At 44.4% G+C, this 22408-nt stretch overlaps 1 protein-coding gene across 4 annotated transcripts in view; it reads right to left on the minus strand.

Annotated features, from left to right (window-relative positions):
* Positions 1-22408, minus strand: part of LOC124802542 (collagen alpha-1(IX) chain-like) — a 403811-nt gene that overhangs the window by 229995 nt on the left and 151408 nt on the right. The window lies entirely within an intron of this gene.

Genomic DNA, 22408 nt, shown 5'->3' on the forward strand with positions numbered 1-22408 from the left:
CTGGTCTAAAGCTAGTTGCCTGTGCCAAAACGTTGTCTTCGTAGCCCGCGTTTCATGTGAGCACAGATGAAACTCAAAGAGAGCCAATTACGGGCTGTATTGTGGATGATCAAACACTTCTTCCATCGAAAACGCTGCAGGAGCATCTTCATTGCCCCTGTAGAGTGTTATCATGAAGAAGGAAATGTTGACAGTTACGTTATGTGGACTGTATAACTCTAGACCAAGTGTCTTATCTGGCCCTCATACTTCGTGGGAGACACTATTTGTCTAGGCGTCTTTAGGCGCTCATTGCGCGCTCAGAACTGAAAAGAGGGACCTGGCGCAATCGACAGGCTTATTGGAGACACTGCCCAACATATCTCTGCAAAGCTTCATCGAATTTTTCACTGTAGTTTCCCTTTCGCGCCTGATCGGACCAACTTTCCGAACAGACCTCGCACATGTGGAATATAAGGGATGTCGAAGGAGTTCCCCCCCCCCCCCCCCCCTCAGAAACTACAGCAGCAGCGGAGTGCTACGTTCCTGAATGGGTATTCAAATCTCTGTACAAGTACATTGTTAAAGTGCTCAACAAAAGCGTGCGGGTGGCACCGAGGCTGTTGCCAAACCGAGGGGAGGGGGTGAGGGTGGGAAGGGACCTTAGAGGAACCTTTTGCTGTTTTGTTCACGTACATTTTAACTACAGCCTCCCCCTCCCCCTCGTGATACAGCTACAGGAGCGCGAAAGAAAGGAGGACTGAAAACGCACAAACACCTTCTCCTGCTCTGAATGACGTTCAGATTCCGTAGTGCGAATGGTTCTGAACGGCCTCTAATGGCTCCACCTTTTGTACTAGAGCAAAAATTTGGATCACTACACTTCAAAGGCGTCAGACAACATTCAGTGGGATCGTAGTTCCACGATGTCCTTAGAGAAGGGTTGAATCGTCGGGCGCAGAACCCAAGCCTTCCGCGGTCAGGGAAGGAACCCAGGTTGTAACATAAGTACTTCCAGTCGTATCTGTCAAACATTTTTGTCATAAGTAATAAGGAAAAACGACTACGACTATCCTGCTATTGTCTGAATACGAATTAGTGGTTTTTGTACCAGTTCGTTTAGCGTTACCCAAGGTGTACCACGAGGAGGCGAACTGACTCAGGTTTTACTTTATAGGAAACTAATTCTATTCTCACAATGTTTCCATCTTTAGTGTTAGACAACTGTTGCATCATGAATTTTAAATCTATTTCGTCAGGAATTGATTGCAGTTTAGGTGGAGAGTTAAATTTGCTTCAGTACATCAAGAAATCTGTATATATCTGGACTGCAGGAATATAATTGACTATTGCACTTGCTGCAGAAACTTTACCAGGCAGCGGCGGTCTCTGTCTCATGCAGCTTAGTTCTGTCCACATGGATGGAAAAAACTGTGCGTTTTAGTCTGTGCTAGTATCTACTAAGTAGTCGCAGAACGTTTTCAGTTTTTCACACACAGGTAACGCTGACATTAATTCTCGAACAAAACAGTCACCAACTACATCAGGATCCAGCAATGGTAAACCAAATATATAAGACAGAAACTTGACGATTTTATTTCTGGAATAGTAGTCACATGAAAATCCCAACGTTTGTATCTTTCGCTGACAGCCCTAATTTTGATGAAATTTGTAACCTTGGATACTTACATTAGTTTGCACTTCACTTCAAGCTTTCATTATACTTTCTTCAAAGTCTGAAAGCATTGTTGACGGAGATAATTCTAGACATAGCTTGTTACATTTATCAAGAACTGTTGAAAAAATATGCTGATAAGGTGAAGTTTTCTTATCGTTCAACAAAGAAAAAGCCATTGCGATATAATGTCCATGGAGCGTAAATATGTAACAAAAAAAACTTTTTGGAATGTTTGGAAGTTCCACCGACAAATACTGTGTGACACTGACTAAGTATTCTGAGATTTTCAGTTTCACAGCACATTGCGACGTTCTTATCGGCATAGTTATATAACATTAAATGCACCCCATTTGTAGTTCAAACTTAATACACACATCAAAAAAAGTTTTGTATCACCCCGGTTCCCAGAACTTCTAAAGGCAGAGGTTGACTGTGGATATTATATCACAGCACAGTCCCTTTGACTGTTCAGAGATGTCACTAAACTCGCCCAAAGATGTAAACAATCATGTATGAGTAGCGCCTATTAGACAGAGAGGGTCCGACAGCCGATCAGTTACAATCATTCCACTAGGAAGGAGGTACACGGCTCGTGTACATGCTTCCATGCATAGACGGTTAATACCGCGGTTCGATTGCGTCCGCATTGTCACTTTGTGCCAGGAAGGGCTCTCAACAAGGGAAGTGTCCAGGTGTCTCGGAGTGAACCAAAGCGATACTGTTCGGACATGCAGGAGATACAGAGAGGCAGGAACTGTCGCTAACATGTCTCGCTCAGGCCACCCAAGAGCAACTACTGCAGTGACCGCTACCTACGGATTATGGCTCGGAGGGATCCTGACAGCAACGCCACCATGTTGAATAATGCTTTTCGTGCAACCACAGGACACCGTGTTACGACTCAAACTGTGCGCAATAGGCTGCATGATGTGCAACTTCACTCCCGACGTCCATGGCGAGGTCCAACTTGCAACCACGACACCATGCAGGGCGGTACAGATGGGCCCACACAACGTGCCGAATGGAACGCTCGGGTTTGGCATTACGTTCTCTTCACCGATGAGTGTTGCACGTGCGTTCAACCAGAGAATAGCCGGGGACGTGTTTGGAGGCAACCCGGTCAGGTTGAACGCCTTAGACACAATGTCCAGTGAGTGGAGCATGATGAAGGTTCCCTGCTGTTTTGGGGGTTGCGTTATGTGGCGACGACGCACGCCGTTGGTAGTCATGGACGGCGCCTAACGGCTGTACGCTACATGAATCCCATCCTCCGACCGATAGTGCTATCATATCGGCAGCATATTGGCGAGGCATTCGTCTTCATGGATAACAATTCGCGCCCCCATCATGCACATCTTGTGAATGACTTCCTTCAGGATAACGTCATCGCCCGACTAGAGTGACCACCATGTTCTCCAGACATGAACTCTATCGAATATGCCTGGGGTCGACTGAAAAGGGCTGTTTATGGACGACATGAGCAACTGACCACTCTGAGGAATCTACGCCGAATCGCTGCTGAGGAGTGGGGCAATCTGGACCAACAGTGCCTTGATGAACTTGTGGATAGTACGCCATGACGAATACAAACATGCATCAATGCAAGAGGACGTGCTACTGGGTATTAGAGGTACCGATGTGTACAGCAATCTGGACCACCACCTCTGAAGGTCTCGCTGTATGGTGGTACAACATGCAATGTGTGGTTTTCATGAGCAATAAAAAGGGCGGAAATGATGTTTATATTGATATCTATTCCAATGGCCCGTAAAGATTTCGGAACTCTCGGAACCGAGGTGATGCAAAACTTTTTTTGATGTGTGTATATTCAGAACAAGATGAGACTCCCGAATACGTGTACGTAATTTCGGTAGAAATAGATCTACGAAAGCTGTCGACATATTTAATCGTTACCTCTTCCGTGTGTTCTGCTTTCAGGTGATTATATATGAGTTTTGCTGGTCTCTCACATACATATTCTGTAACTTCCGTCTTCAATAACAAACTGTCTTCTGTCTCCGAATTATATCAGCACCTATTTCTGCGTGGTTGCGGTCGTTTTGACGCTCGAGGGCATCATTGTCTTCAGTGGAAGCAGGTTTAATAAAACTTTTGCAATTATTAATGTTGAACGTCCATCACAGTGCAGCACATTTTAACCTTTGGAACCCGAAAGCGTAATCTTTCTGAAGTAGCATTTTCCTTCCCGTTCTACGCACAGTAAGTGCAACTGCGCTGGAGGACTTGTTCACTATGAAGCGATCTGCTATAGATAGGAAACTGGGCCCACAAGCTACCACTTCGAGGAGGCGCGGAGGGCCCGGGGCAACTACTTGCTGATACTTAGAATTGTCCGGGAAGCTTGGGTCCTGCTATCTAACAGACCACTCTGCTTACGGGAAGCTTAGGTCCTGCTCCCGAATAGTCCGGGTGGAGGGGGAGGAGTTTCAGCAATGTCAAATGTCGTCCTGATGATCAATGCATTGCTAACTATCGTTTTCGACCGTTTCAACTCTCTAGCGAGGGTTTGGTTGCATTGACACCCTTTATGTGGTAGGGTGTCTGAAATATTTTCCTAGAGCACCTACAGTGAAACTGACACACCTGCCTAATACCGTATAGGACCCCCGCGAGTATGCAGAAGTGCCGCAGCAAGACGTGGCAGGGACTCGACTAATGTCTGAAGTAGTGCTGGAGGGAACTGACAATATGAATCCTGCAGGGCTGTCCTTAAATCCATAAGAGTACAATGGGGAGGAAACTTCTGAACAGCATGTTGCAAAGCATCCCAGATACGCTCACTAATGTTTATGTCTGGGGAGCTTGATGGCCAGCGGAAGTGTTTAAACTCAGAAGAGTGTTCTTGGAGCCCTCTATAACAATTCAGGATGTATGGCGTGTCGCATTGTCCTACTGGAATTGTCCTTGTCCGTCGGAATGCACAGTGGACATGAATGGATGCAGGTGATCAGAAAAGAAGCTTACGCATGTGTCACCTGTCAGAGTCGTATCTAGACGTATCAGGGGTCCATTATCGCCTCAGCTGCACACGCTCCACACCATGACAGTGCCTCCACCAGCTTGAGCAGTCGCCTGCTGACATGCAGGGTCTATGGATTCATGAGGTTGTCTCCATACCCGTACTCGTCCATCCGCTCGATACAATTTGAAACGAGACTCGTCCGACCAGGCAACATGCTTCCAGTCATCAGCAGTTCAATGTCGGTGTTGACGGGCCCAAGCGAGGTGTGTCGTGCAGTCATCAAGGGTACACGAGTGGGCCATCGGATCCGAAAGCCCATATCGATGATGCTTCGTTGAATGGTTCACACGCTGACACTTGTTGATGACCCAGCACTGAAATCTGCAGCAATTTGCGGAAGGATTCCACTTCTGTCACGCTGAACGATTCTCTTCAGTTGTCGTTGGTGCTTTCCTGCAGGCCTTTTTCCGACTGCAGCGATGTCGGAGATTTGATGTTTTACCGGATTGCTGATATTCACGGTACATCCGTGAAATGTTCGTACTGGAAAATCCCCAGTTCATCGCTACCTCGGAGATGCTGTGTCCCACCGCTCGTGCGACGACTATAACACCACATTTAAACTCACTTAAATCTTGATAACCTTCCATTGTAGCAGCAGTAATCGATTTAACAACTCCTGGAAGAAAGGATATTTCGGAGACATGGCTTAGCCACAGCCTGGGGGATGTTTCCAGAATGAGATTTTCACTCTGCAGCGGAGTGTGCGCTGATATGAAACCTCCTTTGTTCCAGGAGTGCTAGTTCTGCTTGGTTCTCAGGAGAGCTTCTATGAAGTTTGGAAGTAGGAGACGAGGTACTGGCAGAAGTGAAGCTGTGAGGACGGGTCGTGCGTCGTGCTTGGGTAGCTCAGATGGTAGAGTACATGCCCGCGAAAGGCAAAGGTCCCGAGTTCGAGTCTCGGTCCGGCACACAGTTTTAATCTGCCAGGAAGTTTCATATAAGCGCACACTCCGCTGCAGAGTGAAAATCTCATTCTGGACTTGTTGTCTTATATAGGCGTCGCGATTCTGCTGTCCACCGCATTGGCGTCAAATAATGGGTGAGATGTGAGATGTCGATACCGGGGGGGGGAGGGGGGGGGGGGGTTGACGAAGTCCATATCGAGTGACACGTCCACGAAGACGTTCCATTCCAGGTAATGTGGATGCTTAAAGATAGTTGTTACTCTGAAGTACTGTTCGTGAATGGAACAGAAGAAGGAGGGGAGGGGGGCGGGGTGTGTAAGTGGCGCAACAAGCAGCGCAAAATGACTCCCAGTTTTTCAGACGGAAAGGCTTTTGTGACTTTCTGAGACAGGATCAACAACGAAGGAAAAGAACGCGATTCTGAGAAGTTTATAGAGCAAATGGCGCTGGGCTGGGCCTTCCGACAGACACAGCTTCAAATGGACCATAACAATGGTGCAGTGGAATCTGAGGGATTCAAAGAGAAGCGTTGGACATCCTCTAGAGAGATGGAGAGACGACACCCAACGACATGCAGGATCTAGACCATCCAGCAAAGATCGACATGGAGATGTTTGGATATTTTGAAGAGACCGACATCCAGTAGTGGATATCTAGAGGTGAAGAAGAAGACCGAGTGTGCTTTACCTGCTATGTCGCAACATAACTCTACAGACCAATCAGCGCGACCAGCACAGAACCTAAAAAATATGATTATTTTTTATTCTTGGACTGAAAACGCTCCAAGTTTTTAATAAACAGTCAAATCCTGTTGCAGCTAGCGGCAAAATTCGAGCATCTGAATCTGTAAAATCCTCCAGAATCAGATCTGGCACTTTCAATGTTCCATCTACAGCGGTGGAAATGTGAAGGATGTCACATAAAAGACAAAGCCGCAGGCAAGGAAGAATGGGCAACGCACGCTTATTGTGTGCTCATTTCACGACCAAAAATTCGCTTACGAAAGCTTAGCGCGCCACTGGTTCTCTTCGGAACGTGCACTGTTTTTATGCATTTCCACCCTCCGTAAAAGCATCCCGGTGCAGGGGTACTAGCTGCCTTTGAGCAACGACTAACTAAAAGAATTCTTTTTGTGGACGGGAGAAGAGGAGCGGGGGACGGTTGTACGGTTGGTGCAGCTAAAAGGAAGGCGTCCCCGCAGTTCTGTGCAGAGAACTACTCTGGCGTGACAACGCAGTCGGTTTAGAGGCGCCGTGAATAGCCTATGCGGCAGGTGGGGCACGCTCCTCTCGCTGTAAAGTTGTTTTGCGGTCGGCGCCTACTGGTGCTGCAACACGCGTGACGCGGCCGTCAAAAGTGAAGCCACACCTAACAGGCGACACTTCACGCGCTCTGGCCTGCAACTAAATTTAGTTTCGTCATTTCCTTTTCTCCTTGCGATTTCCGTGTTGATGTCAGTTTCGGAATACGACACACGTTTACTTGCAGGTACAGAATGCTACGTACCACAATTTACTTTATTCGAAAATTTGGAGTACTTCGAATTTTTCTCGAATAAATGTAAAAGGCTGATTAACAAATGACGCCATTACTTGTTTATTTACTGCGTATTTAGCATTTATTGATTATTTAGCCTGATCAGATTACGGCCTTAAGGCTCTCTCACATGTGACCACGAACAATACAAACCAAAGGTATTACAAATACATTCACAGGAATGATAATAATAATAATAATAATAATAATAATTGGTAATAATAATAATGAAAATAACAGTTGACACTAATAATAATAACAGTAAAGGGCATTAAGAATGACATAAATCAGTGCGGAACATTTAAATACATGTTTAGTATTATAGAAGCAGAAGGAATAAAGAAAGATGAGAAGATGGAAGAGACAGCGGCAGTGTCTGTTGGGAAAAAACAGAATTTAAACAAGTAGCTCTTCCAAGATGGGGAGAGAAAAGTTGTGGGGAGAAGGGATTGCGAGAGTGAGCTGCAGACACGTGTATGGGAGAGATGGCTGTTGTGACAAAATGTGGGCCGTTAACTGTCTTTTGTAGTTTGGAAGGAATTGAAGGTCTCTAATCTTTTGAGGAAGGTTGTTCAGATCGGTTTCCTGATACAGCAAACGATTTAGAGAACGTGGCAGTGTTATGTGATGGTACACAGATGATTTTACTTTGTCGTCAACGAGTATTTCTGCTATGCTGTTCAGACAGTAGTGTGAGAGTTGAAAATAAATAAGTACAATGATTGAGAGGGCGATGGAGCAGATATAGAGTGTGATAGTCTAAGACTGGAAAGTAGCACAGGTCACATCAATATTCGAGAAAGGAAATAGGAGTAACCCATTGAATTACAGACCCATATCACTGACTTAAATTTGCAGTAGGATTTTGGAGCATATACTGTACTCGAACATTATGAATCACCTTGAAGAAAATGACTTATTGATACATAACCAACATAGATTCAGAAAATATCGTTCTTGTGCAACACAGCTAGCTCTTTATTGCCATGAAGTAATGAGTGCTGTTGACAAGGGATCTCAGATCGATTCCATATTGCTAGATTTCCAGAAGGCTTTTGATACCGTTCCTCACAAGCGACTATTAATAAAATTGCGTGCATTTGGACTATTGTCTCAGTTGTGTGACTGGATTCGTGATTTCCTCTCAGAGAGGTCACAGTTCGTAGTGATAGACGGTAAATCATCGAGTAGAATAGAAGTGATATCTGGCGTTACGCAAGGTAGTGTCATAGGCCCTCTGCTGTTCCTGATTTATGTAAATGATCTAAGTGATAATATGAACAGCCCCCTCAGATTGTTTGCAGATGACGCTGTAATTTACCGTCTAGTAAAATCATCAGGCGTACAATTCCATTTACAAAATGATCTAGAGAGAATTTCTGTATGGTGCGAAAAGTGGGCATTAGCACTAAACAATGAAAAGTGCGAGGTCATCCAGATGGGTACTAAAAGAAATCCGATAAATTTAGGGTATACGATAAATTGCAAAAATCTAAGGGCTGTCAATTCGACTAAATACCTAGGAATTACAATTACGAGCAATATTGTGGGGAAATAGATAATACTGTGGGGAAGGCGAAACAAAGACTACGCTTTGTTGGCAGAACAATTAGAAGGTGCGACAAACCCGCTAAAGAGACAGCCTACATTACACTTGTCCGTCCTCTGCAGGAATATTGCTGCGCTGTATGGGATCATTACCAGGTAGGATTGACGGAGGACATCGAAAAAGTGCAAAGAAGGGCAGCTCGTTTCGTGTTATCGCGCAATACGGCTGAGAGTGTCACTGATATGATACGCGAGGTGGGGTGGCAGACGGTTTTCTTTGCGGCGAGATCTATTTACGAAATTTCGATCACCAACTTTCTCTTCCGAATGCGAAAATATTTTGTTGACACCCACCTGAGTGGGGAGAAATGATCATCATAATAAAATAAGAGAAATCAGAGCTCGAACAGAAAGATTTAAGTGTTCCTTTTTCCCACGCGCCATTCGAGAGTGGAATGGTAGAGAAGTAGTATGAAAATGGTTCGATGAACCCTTTGCCAGGCACTTAAGTGTGAATTGCGGAGTAACCATCCAGATGTAAATGTAGTCTCTACGCTTGTCGGCACGCAGCCATGATAATTCTTCATAGGCAGAAATAATATTAAACACAAGCATTCTAGCCTGCGTGAGCTTTCGTACAAAAGTCTATGGAGAATAGTATCACTGTAAGCAATTAGCTTTAAAGGGAATAGGCTTTAGAGTGAATTAAGGGCCCACTCAGATAAGGAAAGTAAATCAGTGTTGTCATCCTAGATGACGGTAAAAATGTTTGTTGGACTTGCACTGAGATTTAAATGAAAATCGTCAGTGTTTAGGTGATATCTGCAGAATGGTTGACACATCATTAACATATAATACGAAATATAATGGGCCCAATACTGATCGTTGTGGGACCCCTGACACTACCTACATCCATTGCAACCTTTTAGTTCCAATCATTACACATTGTTGGCGGGATGCCGGGATGTAAGGTGTGAGTGGAACTACTGCTCAGCATTTGGAAAAACAAAAAAACAAAAAAAATGACTTGTGAGTTTAGTAAGTAGAATGTCAAAGTCAACATTGTCAAAAGTTTTACTGAAACTCAAAAAGCACATATGCCTATAGGTTGTTTCAGTTCATCACTCAGAGCGGCCATCGTTCTGCGATTTGGCGCTGGAGAGCCTGAAAGTACGAAGGGAGCAGAAGTTCCTTACTACTGGAGCGCTGTTCCGGCAGGACCCTGTGGCATTTACAATTTTATCATTATCTCAGTCCAATTTATACTATTTTTTCTTTGGTGTTTTGGTATTATTTTTCTGTAATTTCATTGGGACTGAACGATGTTTGCCCGACACAGGGGCCGGCAGAGTTCTGAAATACCAGCCGACGTATAATTTGAAAGGAAGGAAGATTGGTGTACATCGACCTGTAAGTAAGCTGGACGAGGTATACGATTAGTAGCACTGTCCACTGCAACATCTGTTAGGTTCATGACAAAAACCAGGTGATAAGTGCAAAATAGCTTAATTTACTTTTTAAAATGGTTTTTGTATTTTGTTATCACTTTTTGACAATCATCCGTCACTGGGACAGGCAACTTGACAAAAATACCTTGATTGGTTGAAAAATGATGAAATAGTAAGTTACTTATTCTAAGTGTGACCAAACGTTGTCAAATGCAGACCCTGTAAGTCCACGCGCATGAACAGAATTAGACATTCTTTAGAAGGATCACGTGTCTTTCAGGCAGTGACGTCAAATCGAGGATATTGAGTATGGAAGTTAATAATACTCACAAAATGTTTATCTTCACTGAAAATCGCTGGTAAAGTGGTTAGTGTGAATTGGTTCCAGGTGTATGTTTTTTGCTGTGCTTGATCTTACTCTTATCGTGGTGATTTAATGGAGCCTTGATTTATTCAAAGAATTTATAGTCGCTATCCTTTTCCTATTCCTGTTAAATACATCATGTTATTGTGAAGTAAATTTTTAAGGATGCCAATAATTGTGCTATAGAGGACATCATACCATATAACATCATACGATATCACACCCAAGTGCAACCTTGTGCGGCAAGAAATTCATAAGATTCTATTGCACTGAAATGTCCGAAAACCTTCGTAGACACATCAAATATATGTTAGATCATATCATCATGATCCTCATCATAGTCTATGAAGACAACCTTGGAGGTTCCTAGTGTGCTGTTTTTGTTATTCGCGACGTGTGTGGCGAACGTGGGGCATCAATTCTATAAGTGACTCAGATGAACGCTATGAATTAATGAGAAATGATCCGATGTACTAGTTAGATTCAGTGTAGCTCTTACTTGGTTTTCCACATTCAGTGGGAAGTCGACAAAGTTCTACGGATTTTTACTGGAACAGATTCCGAACTGTTGACCCACTAGTCGAAGTATTTAGCAGCATACCTGTCGCCACAGCGTCAGCTTATGAGTACCTGAGTCTGCCACAGGAGACTGTAACCAGCGTGTTACAACCGTTTGAACCTTTTCATCACTTCACAAATATCGATCTGGAATGAATTTCTTAATTGAAAGATAGGGGCAAAATCTGTGTAAGCGAGATCACGCTGCGAAACATCTACAAAATATGTGTTTCGAGTTTAGTCAACGAGCATGTGGGTTACATTACAGTGGACCAGCACGAGACGTACACTGAGCATCGGAATTTGTGGCCAGAGGAACCGTCAGCTGAGAAATTGCATACTTCTCGCCTTTATGTCCGTTCCCATTATCGTTGCCAGTGTCCTATCACGCCTCTAAATAGTGCATGTCTGTAGCCCGTACTTGAGCTCCAATTCAAGTTATGACAGCCTTCGGCAACAGATTCTTCCGATACGTCTTCGTTACCGGTGATCCCATTATGTGATTTCATGAAAATAAGGTACCATATTTTCCTTCTTCTTCTCCGATCGATATAGCACTTCGATGATCCCGTTTGCGATGGGGCTTTCGCTCTCTCTGGCAATAACGTAATTCAGAATTACGAGTATTAGGGTAGACAGTTCATTACTGCCTATACAGAATGTTTCAAAAAATAGCGACAGTGAGTAATAATGCAACAATACCACTAAATCGAGCGCTGATGACCACGCTGTTTAGCGTCCAACAATTTTTAATCCACCGATTCATCCATGTTCGCAAGACCGTATTTTCTACAACATAGAATCTCAGGGTGAATTTTAGCTTACGTATAGAATCTAAAAGTTTAGCTTGGCGCCACTTGTTAGACGGTGGCTCATGTTGCCGTCAATAGGGATCTCACTGGTGCAGTTCGCTCGTTCGAATGTGGGTATCACGTAACTGGATTTGATGGGGACCTGTATTTTTCCATATTTCGAGAATATGCACAAATTTCAATTTTTAACAGAAAGGAGCACCACCCTACTGGCATCTACCTGTAACGGCATTTCTTGAGGATGGTCTGCTTCAAAGACTCATCTAACTTTTGTGTGTATATGTTTCGAGGGAGGGGTGGGGGTGAGGGTTGAAAGAGTCCGTCTATGTGGCCGTCCAACAACTTTGGGCAAACAGTGACGTCGCATAGCAACAGCATTGTTTGCAGAAATTCCAGGCATGCTCGCAAAAGTATGGGACGAGTTTGACTATTGTATGGATATTTGTGTCGTGCGTCTGGTGAAGGGCACATTGAACTCTTGTGAAAATTAGTTGTTACAGGTACCTCAATAGGCTGGATGTGTATATATGTAAAAGGTATGTCCCAATAAAACTAGATGGTTCTTCTGGAAACAAAAAGTTTTAGTTCTATGTCTAAGTTAAAAGCTGCCAAAAGTTTGTATCTTCGTTGATGTAGAAGACATAGTCTTAAGAAATTGGATGTATCTTTTTGGAATACCCTGTGCACTGCGTGCGTTTCTTGTCATCCGCAATCGGAACCGCGCGACCGCTACGGTCGCAGGTTCGAATCCTGCCTCGGGCATGGATGTGTGTGATGTCCTTAGGTTAGTTAGGTTTAAGTAGTTCTAGGTTATAGGGGACTGATGACCTCAGATGTTAAGTCCCATAGTGCTCAGAGCCATTTGAACCATTTCTGAACCGCAGCCCGAAATATATAGTAGTGTGCAAAACATAACGACGAAAGTAACTTTCACACGATGCGTCACTGCAAGTAACGTAGGTCGATGAAACTTGCATCATGCAAAGGAAGAACTGTTGTAGTATAGTATACAAGGTAACAGCGAAATACGTAATAAGACAAACAGAAATTGCACTTTTATTCGAAGGTAGTTATTACAGTTAAGTCACATCGATTTATCATGGTCCCCTGGACATTTCAAAACGTTCAGCACCGTTCTTAATAGGTTGAGTGATCACCAGCGATGGCAATTTATGCTCTGCAACGTGGTCACATTCTGGCTACAATGTTGGTACGGAGTTCTCGTGGTAGGATGTCACGTCCCCTAACCAGCACGGTCGACAACTGTTGAATGGACGCTGGTGCATGGAGACGTGCTGCGAGACCTCTACACAGTGCATTCCAGACGCGCTCATGGGATTTAAGTCGGGGAATCGGGCAGGCCAGTCCATTCGCCGAATCTCCTCTCCTGCACCTATGCCGTTCGATGTGGCCGCGCATTGCCATTCATAGAAATGAAATCAGGACGGAACGCACCGCCGGTCTGGGTGGCCGAGCGGTTCTAGGCGCTACAGCCTGGAACCGCGCGACCGCTACGGTTGCAGGTCCGAATCCTGCCTCGGGCATAGATGTGTGTGATGTCCTTAGGTTACTTAGATTCAAATAGTTCTAAGTTCTAGGGGACTGATGACCTCAGCAGTAAAGTCCCATAGTGCTCAGAGCCATTTGAACCATAGTGCTCAGAGCCATTTGAACCATTTGAACCATAGTGCTCAGAGCCATTTGAACGGAACGCACCGCTGAAAAGAGGCTCTTGGGTAAGGAATACAGAGACATCATAACGTCGGCCGGTGAATGTACTGTGTTCAAAGATTTAGACGTCGGTACCTCCAAGCAACATTATGCCTAACCACACCATAACAACTACATCACCAAAACGATCATATTCAACAATGTTCCTGAGTACATTACGTGTTGCCACCTCTCGCCGTAAGAGGGTATTCCAGCATGATCGTTGGTGTGTGTATGAGGGGAATGCTGTTGCTTTCAGTTATTTCCGACTAAATCTGAGAAGTCATTCTGTTTCTTTTCTTTCCTTTTTGGGAAGTAGTACCATTACTGTCTTGCGTTATTCAGCTCCTTATGGCTGCTGGTCCGTGCCCGTGGACTCGCGGCAGTCGTCTGATTTGCTGTTGACGGCACTTATACGGCTAGTCTACGAACGAGCGCCTTTTCCAGGCTTTTCTGTTCTCTTTAGATGTCCAGAACGCAAGACCATTCGCGTGGACAGACTCCTCAGGCAAGCAACTGAAAACAACACTGTGTTAAACGTAACTTATAATCTGCAGAATTCGTCGCCAACTCTGAGACTTTTAGCTTACATCCTACTTTATTCTCTGAACGTTAGCAGAAAAATATGGCCAAAACAAGAAAAAAGTCCAAAACAGATGGGCTCTAAAATGCACACCTTCAGAGCCATGAACACTTGTTCATCTACGCTACTACATTGCTATTACAAACGACTTGCCTGCGTTTACGATTTGCACTTGTGAGCCATTGCTAAAGGATGTGTTCAATATGATGTCCATTCTCTTCTGCTGCAAGTCCTTTGCTATTACACAACCTAAAAAAAATCCAGGAAACAAATAAGCAAGCACATGAGGCCATATTATTCTGTTACTGTGAAACAGCAGAGCTTGTATTGAAATCTGCTTGCTGTTACATGCGACCGCCTATTTGTGAGCCAACGGTAAAGGAGGTGATCAATACGATGTAAACTGATAGAAAGGTATGCTTCTGTCCGACGTCTTATGGCACCACACACTCTCTGGAAAAACTCCATGTTGGTAACGGATGCGCTGGCAGACTCTGATGGCGCGTTCCTGTAGAGTTTGTACATCACTACTGGGGCTTGAATGCACCAAAGATTTCAGGTGTCCCAAAATACAAAAATCCAAGTGATTAAGATCGGGGGAACAAGCTGGCCAACGCACTGGACGTCACCAACCATTCCATTCCCTATTAACTGTTTGTGTGAGGTGTTTTCGGACATTTCGGAGACAATGGGCTGGTGCTGCGCCATGCACGAACTACACCTACAGCCTTTGTTGGAACAGTACCTTCTCTAGAAAAACAGGCAAATCGCCTGTTACCAACTGCCGATACCTTGCGCCAGTCGATATGCGCTCTGTAGGTCGCTCGTAATCAAAGAACTTGCAGTAGAAGTGATGTGTTTCACATTATCTAAGATATACAAGTGATTATATTGCTCTTAAGGTATGTATTTTAGTGCCCAAGTTTACTGGACATTTTGTATTGTTTTGGTCTATACTACCACCTATCAAAATATGGAATACCTTTTCTAAGTAAGTTTGCAGGTTTTCGTGGCCGTTGTCACTAAATTTAAAATCTTCTGGGTTGTTAGGCCGCGTCATACTTCCTCTTTTACCTCCATACCCGTCAGATCACCGAAGTTAAGCGCTGTCGGGCTTGGCTAGCACTTGGATGGGTGACCGTCCGGTCTGCCGAAGCGGTGTTGGGAAGCGGGACGCACTCAGACCTTGTGAGGCCAGTTGAGGAGCTATTTGATTGCGAAGCAGTGGCTCCGGTATCATAAACTGACATACGGCCGGGAGAGCGGTGTGCTGACCACATGCCCCTCCATATCGGCATCCAGTGACCCCTGTGGGCTGAGGAAGACACGGCGGTCGGACGGTACTGCTTAGCCTTCAAGGCCTGTTGGGACGGAGTATAGTTTATACATAATAATACAAAAGCTTTTTCTAAAAAGTTTCTTTGGCGGGGTCAACGCCTGACTACTGAAACTTGACGGGGTCCCTCTTTAACTTCGAGCAGTTTGTGGCTGTGTTTGGGCACTGTACAAAATGTGAACACCATCATAGTGTGAACAACAGCTTAGATACACAACAAGTTGTATTTGTTGTATGTGGATCGCCTAACCAAGGAAACGTTGGACAACTGACTTCAAATCTAAGTTATTACTCTTTGTGATACACACAATTCACATAAAATTTGCAGATAGCAAGATTTCTCCATATGGACTGCTCGCATATTCAAAGTTAACGTGACAAAAGAGACAACAAATTATAATCAAGCAGACAACAGAAGCTGCATGGCGGAACAGGTAAGCTGCGAGTTGCTCAGAGCATGGATCACGTTACCACGTTGGCGATACTTATATTTCCCCAAAATCAGTTAGGGTGCGCCAGTTAGCACCAGACTGAGGCTGGGAGATGAATAGCCCAGAATTTTGGTTCACGAATCTCAACTTTCATGAAAACTCCACTTGGAGTTTTGTTGCCAACGTAACGAAGCAGAATACACTTATTTCATGATAAAACGGGGGAATGCAGCGGAAAATTCCCACTCTTGGCGTAGAGAAAGGACATTTACAAACAAAAGGTTGGTACTGGCATGGAGCAGTGTCCTACAGATTAGTCAACCTCTTTGTGTCAAGCGCGGTGGCGGGAGTGACTGACCGGATTGTATAAACCAAAATTTTGGAGAGAAAGTAATCGACTTTCTCACGCTGCTCGGGTGGTGTTACGGTGTCCTGTCCTTTGATGTCCGGCCAGAAAAGACAAAAATGTAATTCTCAATTTTTCTCTGTTGACGGCAGTGGCGCCACGGCGGTCTCTCTCCTTAGCGAGGACAGTCGCCGGCTCTAGCCAACAAAAGCACGGGGCAGGTGCAACACTGTCATCGATACTACTTATAACTGTCTTATCTAACTTCTTTGTCCGCTTTTATGTAACGTGACTTCTGTATTATCAAGCTCTTTGATGTAACATCTGTGTAAATGGTCTCTTCATTATTTATGGCGATTTATGTAATTGTAATTAATCTATGGATGTAATTTCAAAAGTAATGTGCTATGAAAGAATGGAAATGATAAAAAAATGACTTGTAATACTGGTCCATGCGTAGGGCCTGTAGGTTTCTAATGATGTAAAACAGATGGGAGCCCCTCTGCAACGAAACTGGCTTGGTGGCATTAGAAAAGATGGGTCTGGCGGTCGAACTACAAAGCTCCTCCGTGGCATGAGTCAGTTTGTGCAAAGTGCGCTCATCTTGTGAACTGAAAGAGGCGAGAATAATTTCAAGATTATGTAATACAGCCTCGGATGCGGAAGTAATTGCTCTTATTATTCATGGTATACTTTTGGTTAGCTCTGTACTACGAAAACCCCACGCTAAGAAGAGAATTTTCAAAGCTTGTTTACTCAGGAACGGCCATGGATAATTTTTTCGTCTTTTTTGAATAGCCCAGGGGGTCGACACTGCCATCACCTTCATCTCAAATTATCAGCTGACTACTGGATGACTGCACGGACCAGTTATGTGGTTTCTTTTTCAATAATACGTTTGTGTTCTGCAAACTTTGTGTTGAGCCATCGTATTTTATCCTTAGCCGTCTAGCTAGACACGGTCCTATCCTAAGTGCTACAATAATTCCGAGTATTCTGTTTTTCTGAACTGAAAAGCAGTTACATTCCTTAATAAAAGTGAATAAACATTGTGGAGTTGTGAAATACATGATTATTTAATGAGCGTAAGTTTTGAAACAGACCACGTAATTTTCTTAAAAGTATAGTTAAAGTTTCATCAAAGAACAGATACTAACAGAAAATTTAAAGTATTCAGTTTAAAGACTCTTCTTATAGAGGAAACAGTGTTTATTATTTTATGTGGTATATAGTTAACAGTGTCTCTAATGTTGTATTGTGAGTAAAATATTCAGCCATGAACACAGTCTAATGAAGGACTAGTTTCTAGGTCCCTGTGCTAATAGCTGAGCGAGATTTATATTTCATATTACTATAACAATACTCAAGAAGTACAGTTTTCATTCTTGCAACTTGTGTGTGTTGTAGTAAGCAAATACCTAGAGCTATTCGAACTATACTACCACATGTTTCATTTGGACTAAATAATATAAGGAAGTGAATGCTCCGTGAGAATACAAATGATAATAGTAATAGAGAAGGTAATTACTTGACAGCCCTTTCGTGCACAGTATTTTCCAATAACTAAGCTGATAAAAGAATGTCTCTTCCAAGTTAATACAGTTCCACCATTAGTTATTATTTGTGTATAATAATCAGGAACTGTCTACTTTAATAAGGATAGTGTTACGGAGAGCCAATTTTTGCAAAAAACGGTTCATATTCCTTCTGTGTTGCTCTTGCCAAGCTAGTGTTACCTTGCCTGATGAACTATCCTGGTGCCTGGTATCTTATCTGCAAAACACAATTTCAGTATCAAGTAAAGCCACCCAAAGTAGTTAACTTCCTTTATGAACCATGCTAGTACTTGGTACAAGTTTGCTTAGTTAGGCTGGTGACCATTTCCTTTTACCGCGCGGAGTGGCCGCTTGGTTTAAGGTGCTATGTCACGGATTGCCCGGCCACTCCCGCTGGAGGTTCGAGTCCTCCTTCGGGCGTGGGTGTGTTTGTTATTCTTACCATAAGTTAGATCACGTTAGTTTAAGTAGTGTGTATGTCTAGGTACCGATGACCTCAGCAGTATGGTCTCTTAGGAATTCAGACATCACATTCTTTTGCGTAATACGGTTTACCTGATCACTAATAGAACGTTGGTTCAAAATGGTTCAAATGGCTCTGAGCACTATGGGACTTAACATCTGAGGTCATCAGTCCCCTAGACTTAGAACTACTGAAACCTAAGGACATGACACACATCCATGCCCGAGGCAGGATTCGAACCTGCGACCGTAGCAGCAGCGCGGTTCCGGACTGAAGCGCCTAGAACCGCTCGGCCACAGCGGCCGTCTAGAACGTTGGTTTGATTCGCATTTATTCTGCAATTGCTTCATTTCGATAGAAACAGAGAAACGAAAATAGTCCGATAACTTAACCATTGCTCGCACTATCACGGTTAAATTAAAGTTCACTCACAGGAGTAGCATTATCGTCGTGTTGCTAGTTTAGCAGCAGTCGGTGGTGTTATACGGGCCGCGAGCCCACTTCCGCGGAACTACTCAACATTCAGGGAATTCTCGCCTTTCGTAACGAGACTCCCCGACCGCCTTCTGCTGACAAAAGCGAACTAGAGAGCACATCGGGAGCGCATCTTGCCGGCGAGAGAAACTCAAATCTTTCCTCCCAAGCAAACATAACCAATGCTCTCAATAACATAACCACGAAATAGTGGCAATAAATGGAGCAAAATCGCCTAGCGATATGTGATAGCCATGTGATAGTTATGTACCAAAGGTGCAGAGTGTGGAGAGGGGCGAAGAAACAGCAGCCGCACGGAGAGGCACGTGTGAATCGAACAGCTGCTCCGAGAGCGTCCATCCGTCCAATTACGGAGCGTTCTGCAAGAGCGGATACGAGAGCACTGCCTCTCCCCCCTCCCTTTCACCGCCCCTCACACCCCACGCGCGCTGTGGGTACCGCCGCAATACAATTACGCCGCGCAGCGTAACGGCCGGTGAGGCGCGCATAGCCAGGCTACAGCGGACCGGGCGCGGGCCGAACTGGTTCCTAACCCCAAGGTCAAGCGGCGCCGCTACCTGTCCGAGTGCGTGCGCGGCTGCTGCCGCCGCCACATCGCCACGTGCAGTTGGCCGTCGCGTCCCGGTCCCTCACTAACACCGCCATTACGGGCCGGCAGCTTTCAATCGGGAGTCCTCAACTCTCCGGGCAGTCGGCCGTGAGGGAGAGAGAGCGTTAGAGGAGGGAATGGCTGGGGAGGGGTTGGCAAGTGGACAACTCCATGAGGGGTGGGTTGTTGTCGTGGTGGTCTTCAGTCCGAAGACTGGTTTCATGCAGCACTGTACGCTATTCTGGGATTGGAACACTTGTGCTGGGTTAGAACACATGTGCGGAGTGGGGAAAAAACGCACGACGAATGAATTACCCGAATGCGGCGGAAATCGGTAGATACGATGTACATGTACAGATAAACAAATGATTGCAATTTCAGAAAAATTGGATGATTGGTTCTAGAGAAAGAGCTTCGGAAATTGAGCAAGTCAATAACGCCATGGTCCACTTCTGGCCCTTATGCAAGCAGTTATTCAGTTTTGCATTGACTGATAGAGTTGTTGAATGTCCTCTTGAGGAATATCGTACCAAATTTTGTCCAACTGACGCTTAGGTGGCCCAAATCCCGAGCTAGTTGGAGGGCCCTGCCGGTAATGCTCCAAACGTTCTCAATTGGGTAGGGGAGGGTGGGGGTGGGGGGTAGGGGAATCCTGCGACTTTGCTGGTCAAGGTGCGATTGGGCATTTGCCAAGACAAGCAGTAGACACACAGACACACTCGACATATGCAGGCGGCCAGTATCTTGCTGAAATGTAAGCCCAGGATGGCTTGCCATGAAGAGCAATAAATCAGGTGTAACCTCCCAACAGTTTACTTACGTAACCTCGCAATAAAAATGTGACTAACCTCGCAATAAAATGGGGGCTCACATATAACCTTTCAATAATTAACTAACTGCGAATCTAAACTGGTAAATCTGGACGTCAGCAATGCTGCGTCATGGCCCTGAGAAGTCATTCTGAATAAACTGAAGCTTCTTAGCTCAATTATGTCGCCGGATAACGCGTATGTATCTGTTCCTATAAGAAATTTTTCTGGCACAGCCCAGTGCAGTACTGCCCACTGGATTTGTTATGTATAAAAAGAAACTACTGATTTTTCTTTACGATATTAGGGATGCCCATAGATAGGAGGAGAAATTAGTAAAATCTTTAAATTCAGATGAATGATTATCAAAAGTTATCTTTATAAGAAAGATTATTATTAAAAGAGTTTAAAAAAAACATTTACATGGGACTTGATATAACAATAGTACAAAATCAGTTGTTAGAAATTACATACGTGCGCGGCTGCTTTTACCTTATACTACATCGCTCAGGCAGTACCGACCCAACCGCTCGACTGCGAGCTACCACCACTATTACTGCAGCCGACACTGCTCTCTGGTCTGCGATTCTATTGCAGCTTACATATCGCAGGCAGCACGTGAGCAATCCATCGAAATTACGTCTGCTCTAGTGCGCTAGCAATAAATTCCTTAGTCATGGACCTCTTACAAACAGGGCATAGAATACCGTCGACGGACCAATGTGCTCTAATAATGCTGCTGACGACGCCCAAAGGCGTCCTGGTGTGAAAAAAAATGGCACCACAAACCTTCACTCCTGGCCGTCAAGCTATATTATGGGCGACTTTCAGGCTGGTATCCCACTGCAATCAGGCCAGGAGTCTCACTGACTGCAGTAGAACTTCCTTCAGTGATGAGTCACACATCGAACTGAGCCATGATGATCCGCGAAGCGCTAGGACGACGCGACGATCAGCAGTGATGGTCTGGGGTGCCAGTTCTTTTACATGGTAGGACCCCTTGAGCTGCCGCCGACGGTATTCTACGCCCCATTGTGGTGCCCTTCACGGAAAACCATCTTGGGCTTACATTTCAGGAAGATAATGACCGCTCACACACGCTGAGAGTATCTACTGCTCGTCTTCGTGCTTGCCAAACCCTACTTCCGCCAGCAATGTCACCCCAATTGAGAAAGCTTGGAGCAAGACCCTCCAACCAGCACGGGATTTCGGCGATCTCCCGCGTCAATTGGACGGAATTTGGCACGATATCTCTTAGGAAGACATCCAACAACTCTATCAACGTTAAGCTAAATAACTACTTGCTTAAGGGCCACAGATGGACCAACGCATTATTGAGTTGCTCAGTTTGTGAAATTCTTTCTCTTGAATAGACACAAAACTGCATTACTGGTTCCATCAAATCAACCCCATGCCACTGGTTACCTGTATTGAGTTACATCCTTCCACCTCACTTAAGGCAGAAACAAGCTCTACTGAGGGAGGCCAAGGAAATCTCTGCATCACCCTCTTACCACTGTACGAGGAATTCTGTCATCCGCCACAGCAACTATTGCGATCAAGAAGACCAGCAAGTGTTACTGCAGGACATCTCATCGCGGATGGTTTTGATCTAAATGAAAGCTGGAAGCATGGATGGTCAACAAAAACATTGGGAACAAGAGCACATCACCTTGATCCCACAAAGAACCTACCGAGGAAACTTTGGTGCTGTCTCAACAGGTTAAGGACTGGACATGGTTGTTGTATGCTACTTCATGTACAAATGGGGCTGGATCATTTCACCAATGTGTGAATATAATCAAGAAGAGCAGACAATCAAACATCTAGTCCAACGCTGTCCACTTCATTCATACCCTGGAATTCCCGACGACTTGTTCACTCTCACACCCAGCTTAATTAATTGGTTGAAAAACACGGACTTTAAGGTTTAATCTTGTCTTATATCATATGTATATTTTATAAAATCACTTGTCTTCTATCAACTGTATATTGTATAAAATGACCATATACTTAAATAAATAAATCGAATTTTTCTGAAATTGTAATCATTTGTTTGCCTCTACAGGCACATCACGTCTACCGACGTTTCATTCTGATGATTCCTTTGCGGTGCCTCTTTTTTGTCTTTTTAAAAGTTGAAAAAAGTGCGACCATGCACTTTTTTATTGAAATATATTTTACCTACACCAGTCCCAAGCTGGTGACTCATCTTC

Source organism: Schistocerca piceifrons, chromosome 6, assembly GCF_021461385.2.
Source record: "Schistocerca piceifrons isolate TAMUIC-IGC-003096 chromosome 6, iqSchPice1.1, whole genome shotgun sequence".
In the NCBI taxonomy this organism is placed as follows: domain Eukaryota; kingdom Metazoa; phylum Arthropoda; class Insecta; order Orthoptera; family Acrididae; genus Schistocerca; species Schistocerca piceifrons.